This window comes from Cydia pomonella, chromosome 11 (assembly GCF_033807575.1).
Source record: "Cydia pomonella isolate Wapato2018A chromosome 11, ilCydPomo1, whole genome shotgun sequence".
NCBI lineage: Eukaryota > Metazoa > Arthropoda > Insecta > Lepidoptera > Tortricidae > Cydia > Cydia pomonella.
The window spans coordinates 6,464,139-6,484,149 of NC_084713.1; the positions used below are offsets into that span (position 1 = coordinate 6,464,139).

Genomic DNA, 20,011 nt, shown 5'->3' on the forward strand with positions numbered 1-20,011 from the left:
AGTTTAAAACTTTAATTCATACATATTCACTAACGTGGATCCACGTTAAATTAATTAGAAGTCAATACTTACAGCACGGATCGACGTTCCGGCCATACGAAAAATTAATGGAAATGGAAATACTAACTTTATTAAGTTGAATCATGAATTATCACAAAAACTTCATGTTACTAGCTGACAAATAATAATATGGAATAGCGCTCCCGAGGCGACGGGAAATGGAACATACAATGGACATATAATATTGGCTTACTTTTCGATGCTTTTAAACTGGTTGCGGTAAAAGTACCGCATTGCTATCGAGTAAAAGTGCGGCAAACACTTGTGTTTTATATAATATCTTATAGTACTTACTTTGTTTCTTTATGTTAGCAAAAGTTAGAAAATCATCGAAGTACTCGGTTTTCTATAGGAAAAGAGATTTGGCCACTCCAATTAGTCGTATCTATTGTCTTTTCCATTTCCTAAAATTACCTTAATGATTATACATATAATCATTAAGGTAATTTTATACGCAATCGTGAAACCTTTTAGTTGAAATTCCGACCTAGCTCAACTCCAGATCGAAAAGAACACAAATCAATGTGGGCACACCTCACCTACATCAGAATTAAATATACAGTGCAAAGTAGATTACTATCTATTACGTTAAAAACGTGTATATTTCTACTTATACGTGTTTATTTTCTTAGCCTGTGGGCTTTTGTATGAAACTGTTTTTTGCTCCCATTTTTTATAATAATACAAAAATCGAAAAAAGTAAAACGTAATAACATAGCTATGGTTAATATACATCAAATTAGGTAAACATAATATCCAAAATGTCAATATCCAGAGAGGAAAATGGAGACTACGGTTGTATGGAGAATGACGACCGGTTTGGCCTAGTGGGTAGTGACCCTGCCTACGAAGCTGATGGTCCCGGGTTCAAATCCTGGTAAGGGCATTTATTCGTGTGATGAGCATGGATATTTGTTCCTGAGTCATGGGTGTTTTCTATGTATTTAAGTATTTATAAATATTTATATATTATATATATCGTTGTCTAAGTACCCTCAACACAAGCCTTATTGAGCTTACTGTGGGACTAAGTCAATTTGTGTAATAATGTCCTATAATATTTAACTAAAAAAAAAAAAAATATACACGTTTTTACGTGATAGTAATAAATGTCTCCTTGCATTGTATATTTAATTCTGATGTAGGTGAGGTGTGCCCACATTAATTTGTGTTCTTTTCGATCTGGAGTTGAGCTAGGTCGGATTTTGAACTAGGTATGTATAGTGACAATCCTAAAAGGTTTCACGATTGCCTACAACACAGACCCACAGATTGTTTTTGGACCCGGGTACGTCCTTAAACTACGTCCAAAAGAGAGGTATGGGCATTGTGAATGTCATCTTGCTTTGTGTGGTAGGGCACAGCCAGTGGATGTCATTCCAGATCTAGAGCAGAGCCCAACTGGAGAAGTACCTCCACCTTACAGAAAACAGCAGCCAAATAATACTAGACCCTACTCATAGTGTTGTGTTCCTGCCGGTGAGTAAGGTTGCCAGAGCTCAATGAGGGGGGGCGGGTTTAGGGTCGGCAACGCGCATGTAACTCCTCTGGAGTTGCAGGCGTACATAGGCTACGGAGGCTGCTTACCATCAGGCGGGCCGTATGCTTGTTTGCCACCGACGTAGTATAAAAAAAAAAAAAACATAACCATTAAGGTAACTACTTACAGAAAATGGAAAAGACAATAGATACCTCTATTGGAGTGGCCAAATCTCGCTTCCTATAGAAAACCGAGTACTTCAAACCTAGACGATCATTTTAGTAGGTGGTAATAAAATAATATTCTCATTTTGTTTTGTTCATTTAACAATACAAATAATCAAGTGATCTGGTACGCTATTTTCGTCAGCTCATGACAAGTCAGGATGGCCGAGCGGTCTAAGGCGCTGCGTTCAGGTCGCAGTCCACTTCTGTGGGCGTGGGTTCGAATCCCACTTCTGACAACCTTTTTTGTGTAATACTGATATTTTAATTTTAATTAAGATCTATAATTGACAACATTTCATTTTTATAAAACATGAAATTTTACACATGATTTGGAAGTATTTTGCTTCCTGAACACTGCAATATATTCATATAAATTGAATATGGCATATTACCAAAAATACAAAAGAATTTAAAAAATGTTGTGATTTTACCAATTTTACGGCACAATACGTGAAATAAAAAATAGCTGTCATAATATTGGATTTGACTTTGTGGTTGAATTTCAAAACATAGAGAAATTTATTTATATAACTAAGTTACTATGTACTAATCGTAATAAAATGGACAAAGACGTATGGATCGATGAGGTATATAATCCTCCAAAGTATAACAAATACTGTTTCGTCCCTTACCTACTGCAAAAATACCAAAAATTATTCGTCGAAAATCGTACAAACATTTAATTACATTACATTCGTTAGTGTTTATCCGTCGATCAGTCGTATCCGTATGAAAGCCTGGTATCGTATTCGTGAATTCGTAGTAGAAAAACTGGTATTTTATCAAAATTGTTTTAAAACAACAACGGACCAGTTTAAAACATTGCCGATGACAGATAACATCGGTACCCCTAGTGTAAATAAATTCTATTTTGAAACGTGACGTACGCGTTTGCGTTTAATCTCATTTTGTATTGGATTTAGAAAGAGCGCGCCAAGCGGGACTTTTTGAAAACTCAAAATCCTATACAAAACGCAAACGCGTTCGTCACGTTATGATGTCGATAAAATTTACACTAGGGGTACTGATTAATTAAGTCATGTTTTTTTTTCTATCGAGATAAAACCTAGCTTCTAGCGTAGAACTGGAGTTACGCCATTTTAGAATAAGTACACATAAAAAAATATAATAAATTAAATACAATTCCTAGTGGACAAAATAAACTATTAGCGTATTCCTCGGTTCACTTAAAATGTAGAGAACCAATAAAATTATAAGGTCAGAAAATTGAAATGTCGTCAATTAATTTCTTCAAGAGTGATACTGGCAGGCTATTGTTTTTTTCTGTTTTTTTATGCCTGTTTTAGGGTTCTGTAGCCAAAATGGCAAAATCGGAATGGAGCTCTAACAGTTTGAAGGCATGGAAACTTTCATTAGGTATCCCGACACGAACTTGACCGGTTTTTGTTTTAATATTACAAAGGTAGTACCTACCTATCCAGTACCTAAAATAAGGTATAGGGTATATTACAATTTAATAACTATTCTTGTATGTAAATATTTTTATGCCTTCTATGTGGAATTCTGTTGCTTTTATACGGCAATAATTATTATCAGTGTTCCAATGACCTTTACCACAATTTTTCGTTGGTTAACAGATAAAAAGAAAATAAACTATAGGTACACGTACCTAACTGATAGTAGCTAGAAATAAGACTTTGTCAATGATATAATGTTAAGGTTGTATTAAGAAATGTAAAGTACGAGTATGATACCAATTTGATGTAAACATAAGTATTGATATTATCTAAAATCTATCAACATTTTTAATTTTTTTAACATTAATGTTGTAAATAAGTGAAGCTTTAATTATTGCATGGCGAACCTTTGAACTATTGTTAACGACGTTTCGTTATCACTGTGTTTCTTTATGAATGAAATTCTTTCATAAAAGGACCATGCACTTTTGCGGATCGCTCTATCTTAAACGGTTGGTTAGTGGTTGCCGCTTGTCACAAAATTCACGGTCAATGTTTGTGTACCTAAGTAGGACCTACCTTGTCACTATATGACATAGTAAAAGGGTTTCACTGTTTGATTGCAGCCAACCTACCTTCTGGGCTTTATTATTGTTATTATTGTAAAATGACAAAGTGCTTCATTATTATAAAACACATGCCTAATTATATTTGTAAGTTGATATGTTCTGTATATTCGTGATCTGATTCGGCGGGACGACACGCGATTTATCCTGACCCTATAATGGGCCACGCGATGCAGTCTAACATGTCTAATATTAATGTAACCATTTGTTAAATTTTTTAGTTAGGTATATAGTTTTAATTTAACATGAAAATCATGTTAAATGTTATTATCATACAACAAATTATAGTAATAGATCACCAAACGAAGGTAAATTGAAGGGAATAAATCGTGTATAATTTATTTGAATTAACGTTTCCGCTTCTGGTTCTCTTTTTAAATATTGATTGATCCTAGTGAAAAAGTTTAGACTCTTTCTTGTAGGCAATTTAATGTAGGTTATTTATGTATACGAACATTTTTCGCGATGAGCCACCGTTTACGAGTTATTTACGAAAAACTAAAAAGGGACCTTTTATTCCTTCCACCCGCTTCCACAAGTACCTGGGTGAATCAACTTTTTTTGTTTTGTTATCCTGTCCCGTTGTCCAAGGGACAACAGTGGCACAGTTTGTTTGAAGAGACGTTGTATGCCGTTCTATTAACATGCTTAGTAGGGGGCCCATTATGGACATTGGTTATAACGACCACAAAAACGCAAGTTTAATTCATTTAAGTACCATAAAATCAGTATTTCAATGAACTTTTGTCCCCTGGACAACTAATCGTAACCATGGCAACGAGTGACGCTAAAAAGTTGATTCTCCCACCTGCACCCCCATCCACAAGTACCTGCAGTAGGTATGTTGTTTCAGGCACGTATATCTACAACTATGCCAAAATTCGCTTATAGGGGAATTATTTCCCCTGAATGGCATTTTTTGGGCTTCGTTTGGTAGCCTATACTAGCAAAGTATATAGTTATACTACATTACAGAGACACTAACCTTAGCCCACAGAGTAGATATTTAAGCACCTATACATATACGAATTAACGCTTGACATTCAAATTTTCGACTGAAATTTCCCGACCTTACTGTATCGTCTCTGATAATAGCTAAAGGGCATATATTTTTTTACGTATTTATTATGCCTCCACCATTCTCGGAATAATCTTTTCAGTAGATTTCTTCCCGTCTTATTAGACGAAAGCGCGCCTCGTATTTGAAAACGGAAACAAATGACATCTTAAGCAGCATCTATAAGTAAACTCATTCTCGCCCCTATCACATTGTAATAAAGTCTATATTACAGCGGGCGAATGTTAATGGAAATTGTAATTTACAAACCGTCAGCAATGCATTCATATGCAAGCCAGTAAAACATCCCTACTACAAGCCCGGCTTGGTAACAATGGATTTAATTTCGCAACGAACCTTCCACTTTTCTGCTCTTAGAGTTTTGATGGTGTTTTTACTCTTAGGTCAAATTTGAGAAACAACCTGCGAAGATAGGATGAAGAATGAAGATACAATGAAGCAAATTCAAATAACATACAAAATAAAGACACAGTGACGTCATGTTTCTTCCCAATAAACAATCGATAGCACAAAAAAAACTGATAGACCGCCTGATAACGAATCGATTTAATCTATACGTAGTCCACGTACCTAATGTTAAGCCAGGTCTTTGCTTGTGTTTAAAAAAACTTATTAATAGTCAGACCAAGCTAAGTTGGCAACGATTTTGGTAGCCCAGCCTGTGCAAGTCAAGTGTTAAGTAAACGTCATAATTTGATAGAAGTTTGACGTTTAAAATAACACTTGCACTGTCGTGTCCGTCAAAATTGCTGCCAACTTATCTTGGTCTGACTCTCTGTGGGTAACTTATTTGATTCAACTTATTCTAATCTGCGGAAAAAAGTGAGTATATCAAAGATTTTTGAAATTTTCGTAATTAAACACTAGGCATAACATTATGTTTTTATAATACCTACTCGAAAGAGTGTAGAAGGGATCAACTATCTCTACGGTTGGCTTTACAGAACTATGCAATGCATCAATCAATAGTAAAAAAGTAACTTTAAAGTAGGAAGGTGATTTATACAATTTTCCTATATTTATTCTTGGGTCGCCGTCATTCACAAGTCACGAAAGGCTTTTTTCAAATGCCGTTCGGGTATTTTGAAAGTTAAAAAAATATAATAATATAACAAAGTTTTTGTGACATTTTAAGTTAAGGCTTACTAAGAACGTTCATTTCCGTGATGTATTTTTACTATAAAAGATTCCCGAATTGAGACCACTGAATATCGAAAATTCCGGAATTGTTTTTAAGTAGGTACTTTAATTACATTTTATTACGTATACTACTCGTACTGAAAATCATTAAGAAAATACACTATGCTAGTATAATTAGCTGTCGCTGACAAAAGATTGAAGTCTACGTAGCAGCATGCAAATGCATTAACCATCGTTACTTTAAGCAACGATTTTTTTTTACTTTTGATGCTTCCTTGCTAGACTTCATGTTTTTAGCATTAAGTAGAAAGAATGTGAGCGATAGTGACATTTCTTTTTTAGAACAACGCGTTTGAGAAATAAGTAAGTTAATTACTTATTATGGTCACTTTTATTTACTTCAACGATACGGCGTATTTATTTGGGGAACTACGGATGCTAGCCAACCATCTGAAGCCTAATTTTTTATAACGCCTGCGTAGCCTAGTAGTCAGTGCCTCTGTATACTAAGATGAAGGTCCTGGGGTTCCGATCTTGTTAAGGGCATTTATTTGTTTTAGTAAGTTGCTAAAATAGGAGGTGCAAACACGGCACTACTCTATTAATTGATATTTCTCGATTAATAATGCTTCAAATTAATTTCCATTAAAACGATACTTTCTTTAATAAACGTAGAGTATCAGAATGTCACATTTTATGTTGTTTTTTATTAAAACATGTAATAAAAATATGAAGCCCTAATTCCGAAATTGGGACCCAATATCGAATATCAGTTCCGGAATTGGAAACCGTCCGATATTGCAAGCCCTACATTCATTGCTACTATATTTAGGGTTGCCATACGTCCCGTATATATGGGTTTGTCACCGTATTAAAGGACCGCGTCCCGTATTTATACCGGTCCCGTTTTGGTTCCGTATATAATCGATAGAATACGTAGTAAAATGGTCACAACCATATCTGTGTAACCAGTCTGTTTACCTGATAGAAGGTACAGACTGTACGTGTACAGGCATACAAGATTATTAACTGACCTTCCTAAACTTTACTACGATATAGCGTTAGGTCTGCAAAACAGTTTTTCCCTTTGTGGTTATAGTACGTATGTAGACTGTCCCTGCCACCTAGCAGCCTACGTCGACAACAAGTGATTGTCGAAGTAACGAATACACGAGGAGCTTGAAACCAAACGCAAGCTTTCAGCTTGAGTTTCAAACCCACCCGGTAGATGGCGTTAACATATTGAGAGTCGTTTTCTAGGACAGTAAAGTATTTACCTATTATTATAAATTATTTCTAGATGGCGGTAATTTTTATGTATTGTACTGAGTTACTTCTCTATGCTAACAAATTAGTAACCAATAATTTAAGACATCTCGTACACTATAGTACATTGTGCAACGAGGGGGGTAAGTGAAATTTTTGATACGAGGGTGGTAATACCCGACAGCCGCAGGCTGGAGAGAATTAAAGACCCGAGTTTGAAATATTCTTACCCCCGGAGTTACACACAATATTTTTCATCACACTTGCGAAGAGAAAACTAAATTTTAAGCGTATTAATTCTTAAATACGGTGACATATCAAACATTCGTCTGCCGTTTTGGAATTTCTTGGCAGGGGAGGCATCGAAGGCACAGACCTATTCGACAGTCAGCCACGATTGAAAATTATGTAAAAATAATTTAAACGGCTGTTAAATTAATCAAATTAAATAATTTTAAACATAAACAAAAATATTCAATTATAAACGTCAGTATTTTAAAAGTAAAACTCATTTATGCTACTCAGTTTGTATGAATAAGTGCCATATATATAAAAAAAAAGCTATAACTCCCTAATAGGGAGTTAAAGCCATTTTTTCATAATCCATAACTCCCGCGGGAACAAAATAGGCCTTTGTCCTTCAGCACACCTGCATGAATAAGATTTTTTTCGAGCAAGCGTGATGAAAAAACGATTGACTTTAAATATAAATTAAGAAAACTTTTTATTTAACTTTCCCTATTAGTATGTATGGGACAAATCTTGCAAGTTAAATTTGACCCACTTCCCGGTTTCCGATGAAGCTGGAAATTTGCATACATATGTAAGTCGGGTGACAATGCTATATTATGGTACCATCAAGTATTGTAATTTTAGGGCCGTGGAATAAAAGATTATATGCGGATAAGATAATTATATTGATTTATCTTTCATAAACACTGGGAAGCAAATACAGGTCTGTTCGTGTTCTAGAGAGGGTATATGAGAATTACCACAGTAAAAATAATGTAACTTAGTGTTGCTACATTTCAATGTATAATTCGATTTAATTAAGTATCGACTTACATTTGATTATATTATGTGATTGATTTTTGTTTATAAATTATTAAATAAAACCAACACGCCCCCTCAAAAATGAATCGCCTGTTTATATAAATTCAAGTAGCATTAATTCAGGAACCGTATATTACTTCCGAGTGTATGCTGGGAAATACATTATGATCCAACATTCGTTGCAAGGATTAGGGAAAACCCAGAAAAACCTAATCAGACCATTTGCATCAAATTAATTAATCATGTAAGGCTATAATCCTATATTTGATTTTACTCATTATTTTAATTATCAATACAGAAAATCATTTTAGCACAGTTTGCTATCATTACAATAATAACTTATTCAAGACCCATCCTGCTTCTCATCGTTTGAAAAGTAACTGCAGGCAACGGCTTCGTCAATACATCGGCCAACTGATCACCTGTAGGAACATGCATTAATTTTATTACATTATTCTGAACTTGTTCCCTTGAGAAATGATATTTGATGTCAATATGTTTTGACCTTTTGTGGCAAGTTGGATTATTAGCTATACTTATGCATCCGTTGTTGTCTTCAAAAATAATGATTGGGTCAGTTATTTTTAAATTAATACTGTTTGCAAGAGACTTAAGCCACAATGCTTCTTTAACAGCTTCATATAAAGCCATATATTCAGCTTCAGTAGATGATGCTGCAACTGAAACCTGTCTCTTTGTACACCAAGTAATTGTGCATCGCTCAAACAATTGAAATACATAACCAGTAGTACTTCTTCTGTCAATATTATCACTGCCTCCCCAATCAGAGTCGGCATACCCACTTAAAAGATTTTCATATCTACCTCTTTTGTAGGTTAATTTTAAATCCATAGTACCTTTTATATACCTCAGTACCCTTTTTAGACATTGCCACATTTCTTGATTATTATTATTTGTATACCGACTTAGTATATTTACTGAAGCACTCAAATCAGGTCGTGTACATAACATAAGATACATTAAGCATCCTATAAGGTTACGACAAGGGGCATCATAGTTTGTTTTTGAGTTTAATGCCTCATAGTTTAGTTTTGCTTCAGTGGGGGTAGACACGGGATTACATTCGCTCATGTTAAATTTACTAAGTATAGTTTGAATGTATGCACTTTGGTCTAAGGTAATAGTGTCACTGTACCGTGTTACTTTTATACCGAGAAAGAATTGAATGTCCTCAAGATCCGTCATTTCAAACTTTGTTTTCGAGTAATTTTTAAAATTATTCATTGTTTCAATTTCGGCACACACTATGACCAAATCATCAACATATAATACAACGTATATATTTTTGTTGATATCTCCTTTATCTAAAATATATATACATCTATCTACTGACGAATTTTGAAAACCTTTTTCCATAAGTGATTTTTCGAAGACTTCGAACCAACATCTTGCAGCTTGTTTAAGCCCATACAAAGCTTTGTTTAATTTGCACACGTAATTATTTTTATTCAAAACACCATCTGGAACTTTCATATATATTTCTTCTTTAAGAGTTCCATTTAAAAATGCTGTCTTAACATCCATGTGATGAATTAATAAGTTATTTTGATTAGCAAAACTAATTATAAATCGAAAACTAGCTATTCTTGCAACGGGTGCAAAAGTTTCATTATAGTCAGTCAAATATTCTTGGCTAAAACCTCGAGCTACAAGACGAGCTTTGTACCGTAAAGGCTTTCCAAATCCGTCACTTTTAATCGTAAAAATCCATTTACAATCGACTATGTATTTATTCGCGGGTCGTGGTACAAGTGACCACGTATCATTTATTTTTAATGAATTTAATTCATCCCTAACTGCCTTCTCCCACTGAGGCCTATCATCAAGGGTTTTAATGTCATGAAATGTTTTCGGTACTTTACCTGTAAATGACTGTACACTATACAAATAATCGTCATCAATTTCATTATATGACACAGGCGTACGACCCTTAAGCCTATCACTCCTTCTAGGTGCACTTAGGTTCGACTCATCAGTATTTACAGGTGTCTCGGACGTATCAGAGTTCATCTCAGTTTCAAGTGGTTCATTTGAATTTAATCTGCGAATTTTACTTGGCCTGCCTTGCTCATCAACTTTCGAATACGTTGATTTAGGAACGTGTGTATCTTGAGACTTTTGTGATACTGATTTTGGCACAAGGGCACTATCAGTTTTGTCCTGGGAATATTCAACTTTACTCCCTTCTGGCCTTGGCCTGGACACAAGAAAATTCGTCTCATCCACCACAACATCCCTGACAGTAACACATTTTTCGCATTCTGTGTTCCATACCTTATAACCGTTTGGCTCGTAACCTACCAATATGCCTTTCCAAGACTTGTCATCAAATTTAGTTTTACCGGTTTTATTATGGACAAACACAGTTGAACCAAACACTTTAAGGGTTTTGATACTAGGTTTTTTGTCGTGCCACATCTCATATGGTGTTTTAGACTGTTTTAAAGCCCTTGTTGGTGTTATATTGATTAAGTGTACAGCAGTTAGCACTGCTTCACCCCACAAACATTTATTCAATTTAGCACCAGTTAACATAGAACGAGCCTTTTCAGTTATTGTCCGAACCATGCGTTCAGACACACCATTTAACTGTGGAGTCCTAGGTACTGTTAAATGATAAGTTATACCCTTTTCCTTGCAAAAATCTTTCATGTCGGTAGATAAATATTCTCCACCGTTATCGCAATACAAATTGACTAATTTAAGATTAAACTTTGTCTCACTTTTTGCAACAAAGTCCTTAAATGCTGAGAAAACGTCTGATTTATACGTTAGTGTATATACGACACAATAATGTGTATACTGATCAACAAACAGAACAAAATAATTTTTGTTGTCAGTTGTCGGTGGAGTAATAGGACCACAGACATCTGAGTGCACAATGAATAAAGGTCGTTTAACATAACTTTTATCCTTAACTTTGTTAAATGGTAGTCGCGTCTGTTTCCCATTTATGCAAGCTTCGCACAAGTTGTCATTTGGAACAACTTTTTCAATCTGTTGCATGTCTTCAACCATATTATTCCCTTTCATTTCAAGGAATTTCGTTTTACTTATATGACCTAAACGTTCGTGCCATAATTTGTAAGAATTATTACTGCTCTGACATACTTGGGAAACAGACTGATTTATTCTGGCAGGCAGATCAAAATCTATAGCAATTAAATTGCGCGAAGGTTTACCTTTCATGATGACCTCACCATCCCTCGTGATGCGGCAGGTCCCATCTGAATCGAATATTATTGTGAAGCCAGCCTTCTGCATCTTCGAAACTGACAGCAAGTTGTATGGCACCTCCGGGCTGAACAGCACGTTCTCCAAAACACCAGGGACGCCGACATTGCTGACGACATTGATATGGCCTCGTTTTGTTGCTGAAATAAATGTATTAGTTTTAGCAATAGACATTTTTACAGGTGTACTTAATGTTTCGCAAGTATTAAAAAAATCATCCCTGGTTATAAGATGTTCCGATGCACCGGAGTCCAATAAAAACGTCAGTTTATTTGCGTTATTTTCTTGCAGGTGCGCGCCGGTCATAAATGCAAATCCAGAAAAATCATCTGACGTTGATGCTTGATTTAACTGAACATTTTGAACTGTTCTCGTCCTGTCCGGGTTATTTTGCTGGATGTTGCTCCTTTTAAAGTAATAACAATCGTTCTTAGTATGTCCTTTGCGACCACAGTGATGACATTTTACAAATTTCGATTTGAACTTTCCTTTGAACCTCTTATTATTTTGTTGAGGGTAGTTATGATTTGGATGTTCATCACTTAATTTCCGTTTCTTGCTGGTTTGACCTTTGTTCTCAACATGTAACACTTTAAGACTTGTATCACCTCCTTCATTTTTCAATTTAACTTCATGATCTAACAGCCTAGTTTTGACAAAAACTAAAGTCAAGCTATCTTCCGACAAAGTTTCAATAGCCGTTATAACGCCGTCATAAGATCCAGGCAGTGTCAGCAGCAAATGCGCAACCTTGTCCGTCTCGTCTAATCTTGCCCCTGCCGCAATCAACTCCGTGATTAAATCATCAAATATAGTAAAATGTTTTACTAGGGACATGTCACCCTGTAGCTTCAAACATAAAAGTTTTTTTCTTAAAGCCAATTGAGTTGCTAAACTTTTGCGTTCATACAACGAATCAAGATTTTTAAACACTTCTTTGGCTGTAATTGCGTCATTTACAAATCCAATATACGAATCAGATAAATACTCAACTAGCATGTTCTTCGCCACTCGATTGTTGCTCACCCAGTCCTCATTTTGAATCTCAGGAATTTCGTTGTCAATAACATCAATCACATTTAGTTCGCTGAGCAACGATCGCATTCGAAATTTCCATATACTATATTTTTCACCATCAAAAGGCTTAATGTTCCGTTTTTGTTTAAACTTGTCCATTGTTAACGGTTATCAATTTTTATTACTACGACACTTTTACTTCACACTGATTTTACACTTTTACAACGATCGTACTACTTTATAAATACTGGACACATAACCTATTGTAATTTTAGGGCCGTGGAATAAAAGATTATATGCGGATAAGATAATTATATTGATTTATCTTTCATAAACACTGGGAAGCAAATACAGGTCTGTTCGTGTTCTAGAGAGGGTATATGAGAATTACCACAGTAAAAATAATGTAACTTAGTGTTGCTACATTTCAATGTATAATTCGATTTAATTAAGTATCGACTTACATTTGATTATATTATGTGATTGATTTTTGTTTATAAATTATTAAATAAAACCAACATCAAGCTGATCTGATGATGGAGACAGGAGGTAGCCATAGGAACTCTGTGATAAAACAACGCAACCTAATTGTGTTTGGGGTTTTTAGAATTGTCTCGAATATTGTATTAGTTGCCTGTGGAAAAAAGTACAGTCAGCGATAAAAGCTTGTACCGAAAATGATATTTACCGACAAGAATAAATAAATAATAATTAATAGTAATAGTAGTAGTAGTAGTAAACTTTTTATTGTACAAAAATACATATTAAAAGTAACATACAATTAGTAAAAAGTACAAAGGCGAACTTTGAAGGATCTCTTCCAGTTAACCTTTGAGTTGAGAATTATATCTAAAAATAACCATGTGCATTGCATTTAACGGACAAGAAGTTTAACACTTTGTTATATAAACAATTGTGACGTTTCCAACTAACAGGTACAACATTGTCGGCTGTCGATTAGGTTGATTTAATTTTGAAGCTATTTGGAAATAGCGTCTTATTGACAACTGATAATCGACAATAAGTACTTGTGGCCGCCGTGCAGGTCAGGATGTCGACGACTCAAATAAAACTTTGATTTATAATGAAGTGAAGTATAATCTTCCAAAAGGTACAGTACCCCTAGTGTAAATACATTCGATTTTGAAACGTGACGTACGCGTTTGCGTTTAGTCTCATTTTGTATGGGTTTTTGAACAGCGCGCCAAGCGGGACGTTTTGGAAAGTCAAAAATCTCATACAAAATGACACTTAACGCAAACGCGTACGTCACGTTTCGCTGTCGAAATTAGTTACACTAGGGGTACTGGTTTGCAAAGGGTTCTTGCCAAAACGGTTAAATGTGCATACCCCTAAAAATTAAATTCTTTAACTACTCCTTTACTTTTATTCCTAAATTAAGCACAATTTACTATCAGGGAAGCCACCTCGTCTCATTTTATAATATAGGTAGTAACAGTTGTATATATTATATACGTGTAAATCAGCACATTTGTCTTTCCACCTGTGTGTATGTATAGTAACACCTATGTATATAATAAAAGTAAGTATAAAAAAAAAACTATATGAACCAACAGGACTTGATCCCGCTACCTTGGTGACCTTCATGTTCCTAATACATACTGATTTTATACTTTTATTTACAATAACAATATACATAATAGATATATACAGAGGATTACTATAACTATCTTAAATCTAAAATAGGCCCTTGAGGCATTGTACCAAGGATGCTGGCGGCATTTCCTCGTTGTATCGCAATACTGATACGTTGTGCGAGGAAGCCTCTTCGGTCACCAGTTACGTCAACCAGACGCTTCGCGATTTCTATAAATAACTTATATTTTAGTTTGTTTATATGTATATTGTCATAGCGAGATTTTAATCACACCCCGGGCCCCTTTAAACTTTGAATAGTGCGAGGACAGTAAAACTTACTATAAGTCGATGTCGATAAAATTATGATGTAAAATAGTACCTTGATGTCATTTTCGTATTGTCAGAATGGCTAGATTCAGTGTAAGATGTCGGATATTTACAGTCGCGATAACAATAGATACTTAAAGACCTAATACTTTCAATAAAAAATGTTTACTTCAAGAATGAGTCACATTTCTAATTATGATTTACGGCACGATTAAAAAAATGTATAAATTCTGGTTTAGATAAGTTTTCATTTAGATATCGTTTGTATGTCGCAGGTAAAATTGACAAAAGCAGCTCGATTCGGGCAACCAATGTCACTTTGACTTTAGAAATATCGTAGATAGATCTTATTGGGATCACAGCGGAATCGAAATAAACGTCAATTTTGACATGTCGTTTAGTTATCGATCTTTCCAAGATCTTAAACGTGTCATAATCAATGATAAAATCGGGCCGTTAGAATTTATTTGTTATAGATAACACGAATTGATATTTATTTAATAACTAGAACTGGTGCGATTTTGTAGCGGAAAAACCAAGCTATTGTTACCTATAATTTGATATTCAAACCCCAAAGTTCCAGCCATATAATATCTGAAGTATCCCCCGGGTCGCGAAAACGTGCAAGTCCGCGTCGTTCGTCACCCCAACTTTTGTCACACAATACATTATAATAAGAATATAGTAGACCGGAGCGAATCGTCTCACAGGGCGAATATCTATATTTCTCTCTTCTCTTGTATATGATCAGACTAAAAAATGACATGATATTTAAAATCTGATCTAATAGGGTTGTTTCCAATTTTTTTTTCCAAACGTTGCCCTAAAATTTAACTTTTACCCCAAAAACGGCTTCAAATAGGTATATTAAATTAACAAAATATATTTTGATCCATGCTTTCGCGCCCAAAACGCTCTTTCAAAATTGTATGACGTCACAGTTTACGGTTTGACACATAACTACCAAAGAGTAAAGTAAGTATATAGGTACATACACACGTAACACCAAGGCCCCCCGTTGTCTATTCTCAGTACAAAATTATCGAATTTTGAGTCGATAGTCAAGCCGTAGCCATTTAGGTGGTGGGCAAGCTGTGTATGCGTGCGTGTGGGTTTTTAACCAACTAATAAAATATGTTTTCTGTAATAATTGAGTTATTATATATCATAAAGTATTCATTATCCATTAGCATTTTTATGATGTTAATTTTTAGTGCAGATATCGAAGCTTCAATTAATTGCCCACCACCAAAATGGCAACGGCTTGAGTATTAAATTTTGCACTGAGAATAGACAACCCTTGTTTAAAAACCCTCAATAAATAAAAAAAGATTTAAAAAAACGGGGAGCCTACCGCAAATATCGAAAATAGCTTTTTTCTCTTTTAGGTACTTTTACTAAGACGAAATTTGAATGACAGAGAAAAATGCCCGCAGTGACGAATTTCGATTTTCGCGGTTATAGCCCAGTGTCAAACCGTGAGTTGTCGTCACACATGTCATCAGTACCCCTAGTGTAAATATTTTCGACAGCGAAACGTAACGTACGCGTTTGCGTTAAGTGTCATTTTGTATGAGATTTTTGACTTTCCAAAACGTCCCGCTTGGCGCGCTGTTCAAAAACCCATACAAAATGAGACTTAACGCAAACGCGTACGTCACGTTTCGAAATCGAAATTATTTACACTAGGGGTACAGAATCTTCATTGTCGTTTCGACTTGGTGTTACGTGTGTTAAAAGATATTTTAATTAAATATTTACAAAAATATGCTCATTAATGGTCCACTAAAGGTAGTTTAACATGTTCTTATAATCCATAAGAATTTATTGGGATACTATTCTGCCCTAAGATTTGTAGATAGAAACAACACTATCGATGTCTCTGACCTAATTATTACAAATATTGTAGTTTAACTTTGTATTATAAAAGTTATAAAATCTGAATTGGGCTTCTTTATTCTAACTTTACAAACTGATCACCATTTGAACATCACTAGCATGCGTCTCGCTAGTGTCGGTGACCGTGTTCAGCCTTGAGTGATATGATATCAAATAAGATCAGATTGAGATCAATTTGTAAATTCCGAATATTATTAGCAATTATAAAAATTGCTGATCAAGGTCCTGTTTAAAAAAGTGATATTTGACAGTTGAAGGTTTTCGGTAAAATATAATCTCATCAAAAACATAAATGTGAATTGAGAGCCAAGTTCAATATTAAGAATATGCGTCGTTGTTGACTTCGCAGGCAAAATAATTGAGATCTATTTTGGTGCCAAGTTCTATAGTTCACTTGGGATGTAATTAAAGTTCAGAATATGACTTGCAAGTTTGCATAGTCTGTCACGCCAACTTTTGGTAATAGGTTACAAATGATTATAAATCAGCCCACTGGTACCTTTCCTGCGTCCTCCACAGACCAATAAAAGTATCGAGATGACAGATGCTACGAATAGTCACGTGACTATTTGCTGTCCATATATATATAAGGTAGGAGGTAAGGAATTAAATCTCCATGTACCAAAACGTGTCATCATAAAACCTTAAATAGGTGGCGCTACAATACATAGAATTTTAGAATTAGACGACCGGTCTGGCCTAGTGGGTAGTGACCCTGCCTATGAAGCCGATGGTCCCGGGTTCAAATCCTGGTAAGGGCATTTATTCGTGTGATGAGCATGGATATTTGTTCCTGAGTCATGGATGTTTTCTATGTATTTAAGTATTTTATAAATATGTATATATTATATATATCGTTGTCTAAGTACCCGCAACACAAGCCTTATTGAGCTTACCGTGGGACTTAGTCAATTTGTGTAATAATGTCCTATAATATAAATATAATATTAAAAAAAAAAACAAATCATAGACTCCGTCAATAACGCCTAGGTTCTTAGCTACTCTAGCGCTACTCTGGAGAGATTTTGTACTATTATTTATAGCTGACAGCTCGACACTTTTGCAATAGCTCTACCATAAGCTATTTCACTCCTTTTAAATCTACACTCCATATGTCCATACATTATTTAAGATTCGATTGGCGTATTCTATCGATTGTCATCTGGCTTGGCCCCTAGAGCTGCGAAACTTGCAAGTCGCCGTCCGTCACACCGGCCTTTGGCAGACGGATGTGTGAACTTGAAAACAAAATTACGAGTGCCATCTATTTCAGGAAGCTTGACGTCGTCGCTACGTCATACGCGTTATATTTCTGCCGGAATTTATTGTTTTACTGCATCAGCTAAATAATGTTGATACTGCGACTTTTGTACTGAGGTGTGGAATGGCTTCTAATAATAACTTTCAAATTATAATAGGTGTTAGGTAGGTAGTTAATTGGTCTGATAGATCGTAATGTACTTGAGCACTTTTTCATTTTTTGTGCTGTGATAGTGCAATAACAGCACAAAATCAAAGGTCCAGTAGTTGTGTTAGTCCACAAAATAGTTAGTGGAGGCCACGATCCTCAGCAATGTTACACGACATAAGGAGGGTGAGGAGTGTAATAAAATGTATACTGATTTCCAAGTAAGTGATTGTAATGTAGGTAATGGGGATCTGGTATCTCAACACATTCACTGCCAGAGATCCGCAACGTGGGATGTCTGTTCATGGGCGTTTTTCGCTTCAATGCGAAAAAGTAACGGTATTGGCTATAAACACGTAGCGCGTAGCTCGCGTTGGCAATGGGTGCATTAAGAGAAAATTTAGCTTACCTACTACATTAGAAAACGCACAGCAAGTGGCTCAGGAACTCTTCATACCTTCTATAACTTAAAATGTTCGATACATTTAGATAATATTTAAGGCATTGAGGAATACCTACATCGCAGTATTCGCAATGTTACATCGTAAATACACATAAACGCCTTACCAAATTAGCTTCAGTTAGAGAACTTCTAAACCGTCGATAGCCCGTTATTAAAATGTCAAAACAATTTGCAAGACGCGACTGCAAAGTAAAGCCATTACAGAACTCGAGTCGGGGCGTGATTCTCTCGCTGTTAAAAACTAATTGAAACTAGGTTATTTTTATTGTTAGTCAATGTTTATGTTTGCATTGTGTTTTAAATAAGAAACGAACCTTATTTTAAACGTTTCTTGTGCTACCAAAAGTACCAAACTCTCACGTTTCACCAAATTTAAGATGATAAGTAGATATTATTCACTGCACCCTTTAAACGTCAAGAATCCAAAAGTAAAAAATCGTTAAGTGCCAGTGGGTTCAGGTTCTTCTCTCACTCTTACCGAAAGTAAGCGTGAGCGAGATGGCGATACGTGCACGGGATCGCGGATACCATGTTTTTGTATTTTAATTAACTGTAAGTTTTAACGAAAAAGAAAACGGTGAGTTTTCGATCAAAACTAAAACTGCGCATATTAAGAATCAATTTTCATATTGTTAGCCTTTGTGCAAAACTTGTTACGAATTTTTAATGTGTGTTTTAGACCTATGTTCGTATTTTTTTCCATCGAGCGAAACACAAGAAATTGGGTTTCGAATCGACGAAGTTACTATACTGAGAGGGCAGCAATTGCTTTGGCCTTTGAAGGGTCAATGTCAAGTTTAAGTTTCCGATTTGGGTCACAAGATGGCAGTAGTTCCAAAGTGCACAGTCCCGACGCCTATACCCACGTCAAGATTTTTTTTAGAATTGACCTCCACCTAGAGATTCTAGAGTGTAGGCTAAGTAGGTACGATTGATTGACTGAAGGAATTTGAGGTCGTCTACCTGTACTGAATAACTTTGAAAGACAGAATAAATGAATACTAATGCTAACGAGTAAAAAAACTTTTACATTATCAACTAATTTCAATTACTTTTGACTAGTCTAGAATGGCTGGGAATTTCAGGGTAATTTGATTATTTAACGAAGCTAAGTTTTCTTTTTTTTTTTAAATGAAACGATCGATTTTTAAAACCACAAAATATGAAAAATAAATAGGAATTTTAGCCATAAAAGGCTACAGGTAGTAGTTAGTAGAATAATAGGACTTGAATTAGTTTATACACCATGTATTTTTGATACGACCGCATAATCAAAGGGTAGTTAGTTTAGGTTTTAATGAACACTCGTAGATTTTATAATGATGGACGACTTTAATTTTTTCATATACAATAATTCAGCAAGCAATGTGTCACTACTTTGTTTTAACTCAAAACGTCGCATTTCATGATTTTAATGACGCGACGTAACAATTATCACACGTGACCTTACGAAATACATTGCCGCTCAGAAAAATGCAAAAAAATAATTGTGCTCTGGAAGTTACGACTAGACTATAAAAATCCTTCAGAATTGTTTTATAGCACTAAAACCTACATCCAGTTTTAGTTTGCGGCTGTATAGAAATACACACTGTATTCACATTTTTACCAAACAACTCAGCTTCATGCAACCAAACCTTCAATTATTTCATAGTTAACCATTATTATTGAACTTAGAGCCTTTACATTCCTATT

General features: G+C 35.1%; 1 protein-coding gene and 1 non-coding gene across 2 annotated transcripts in view; both read left to right on the plus strand.

Annotated features, from left to right (window-relative positions):
* LOC133522718 (uncharacterized) overlaps positions 1-20,011 on the plus strand; it is a 170,550-nt gene that overhangs the window by 66,911 nt on the left and 83,628 nt on the right. The window lies entirely within an intron of this gene.
* Trnal-cag (transfer RNA leucine (anticodon CAG)) lies at positions 1,920-2,003 on the plus strand. Its single transcript has one exon. It is a non-coding gene; the product is annotated as a tRNA-Leu (tRNA).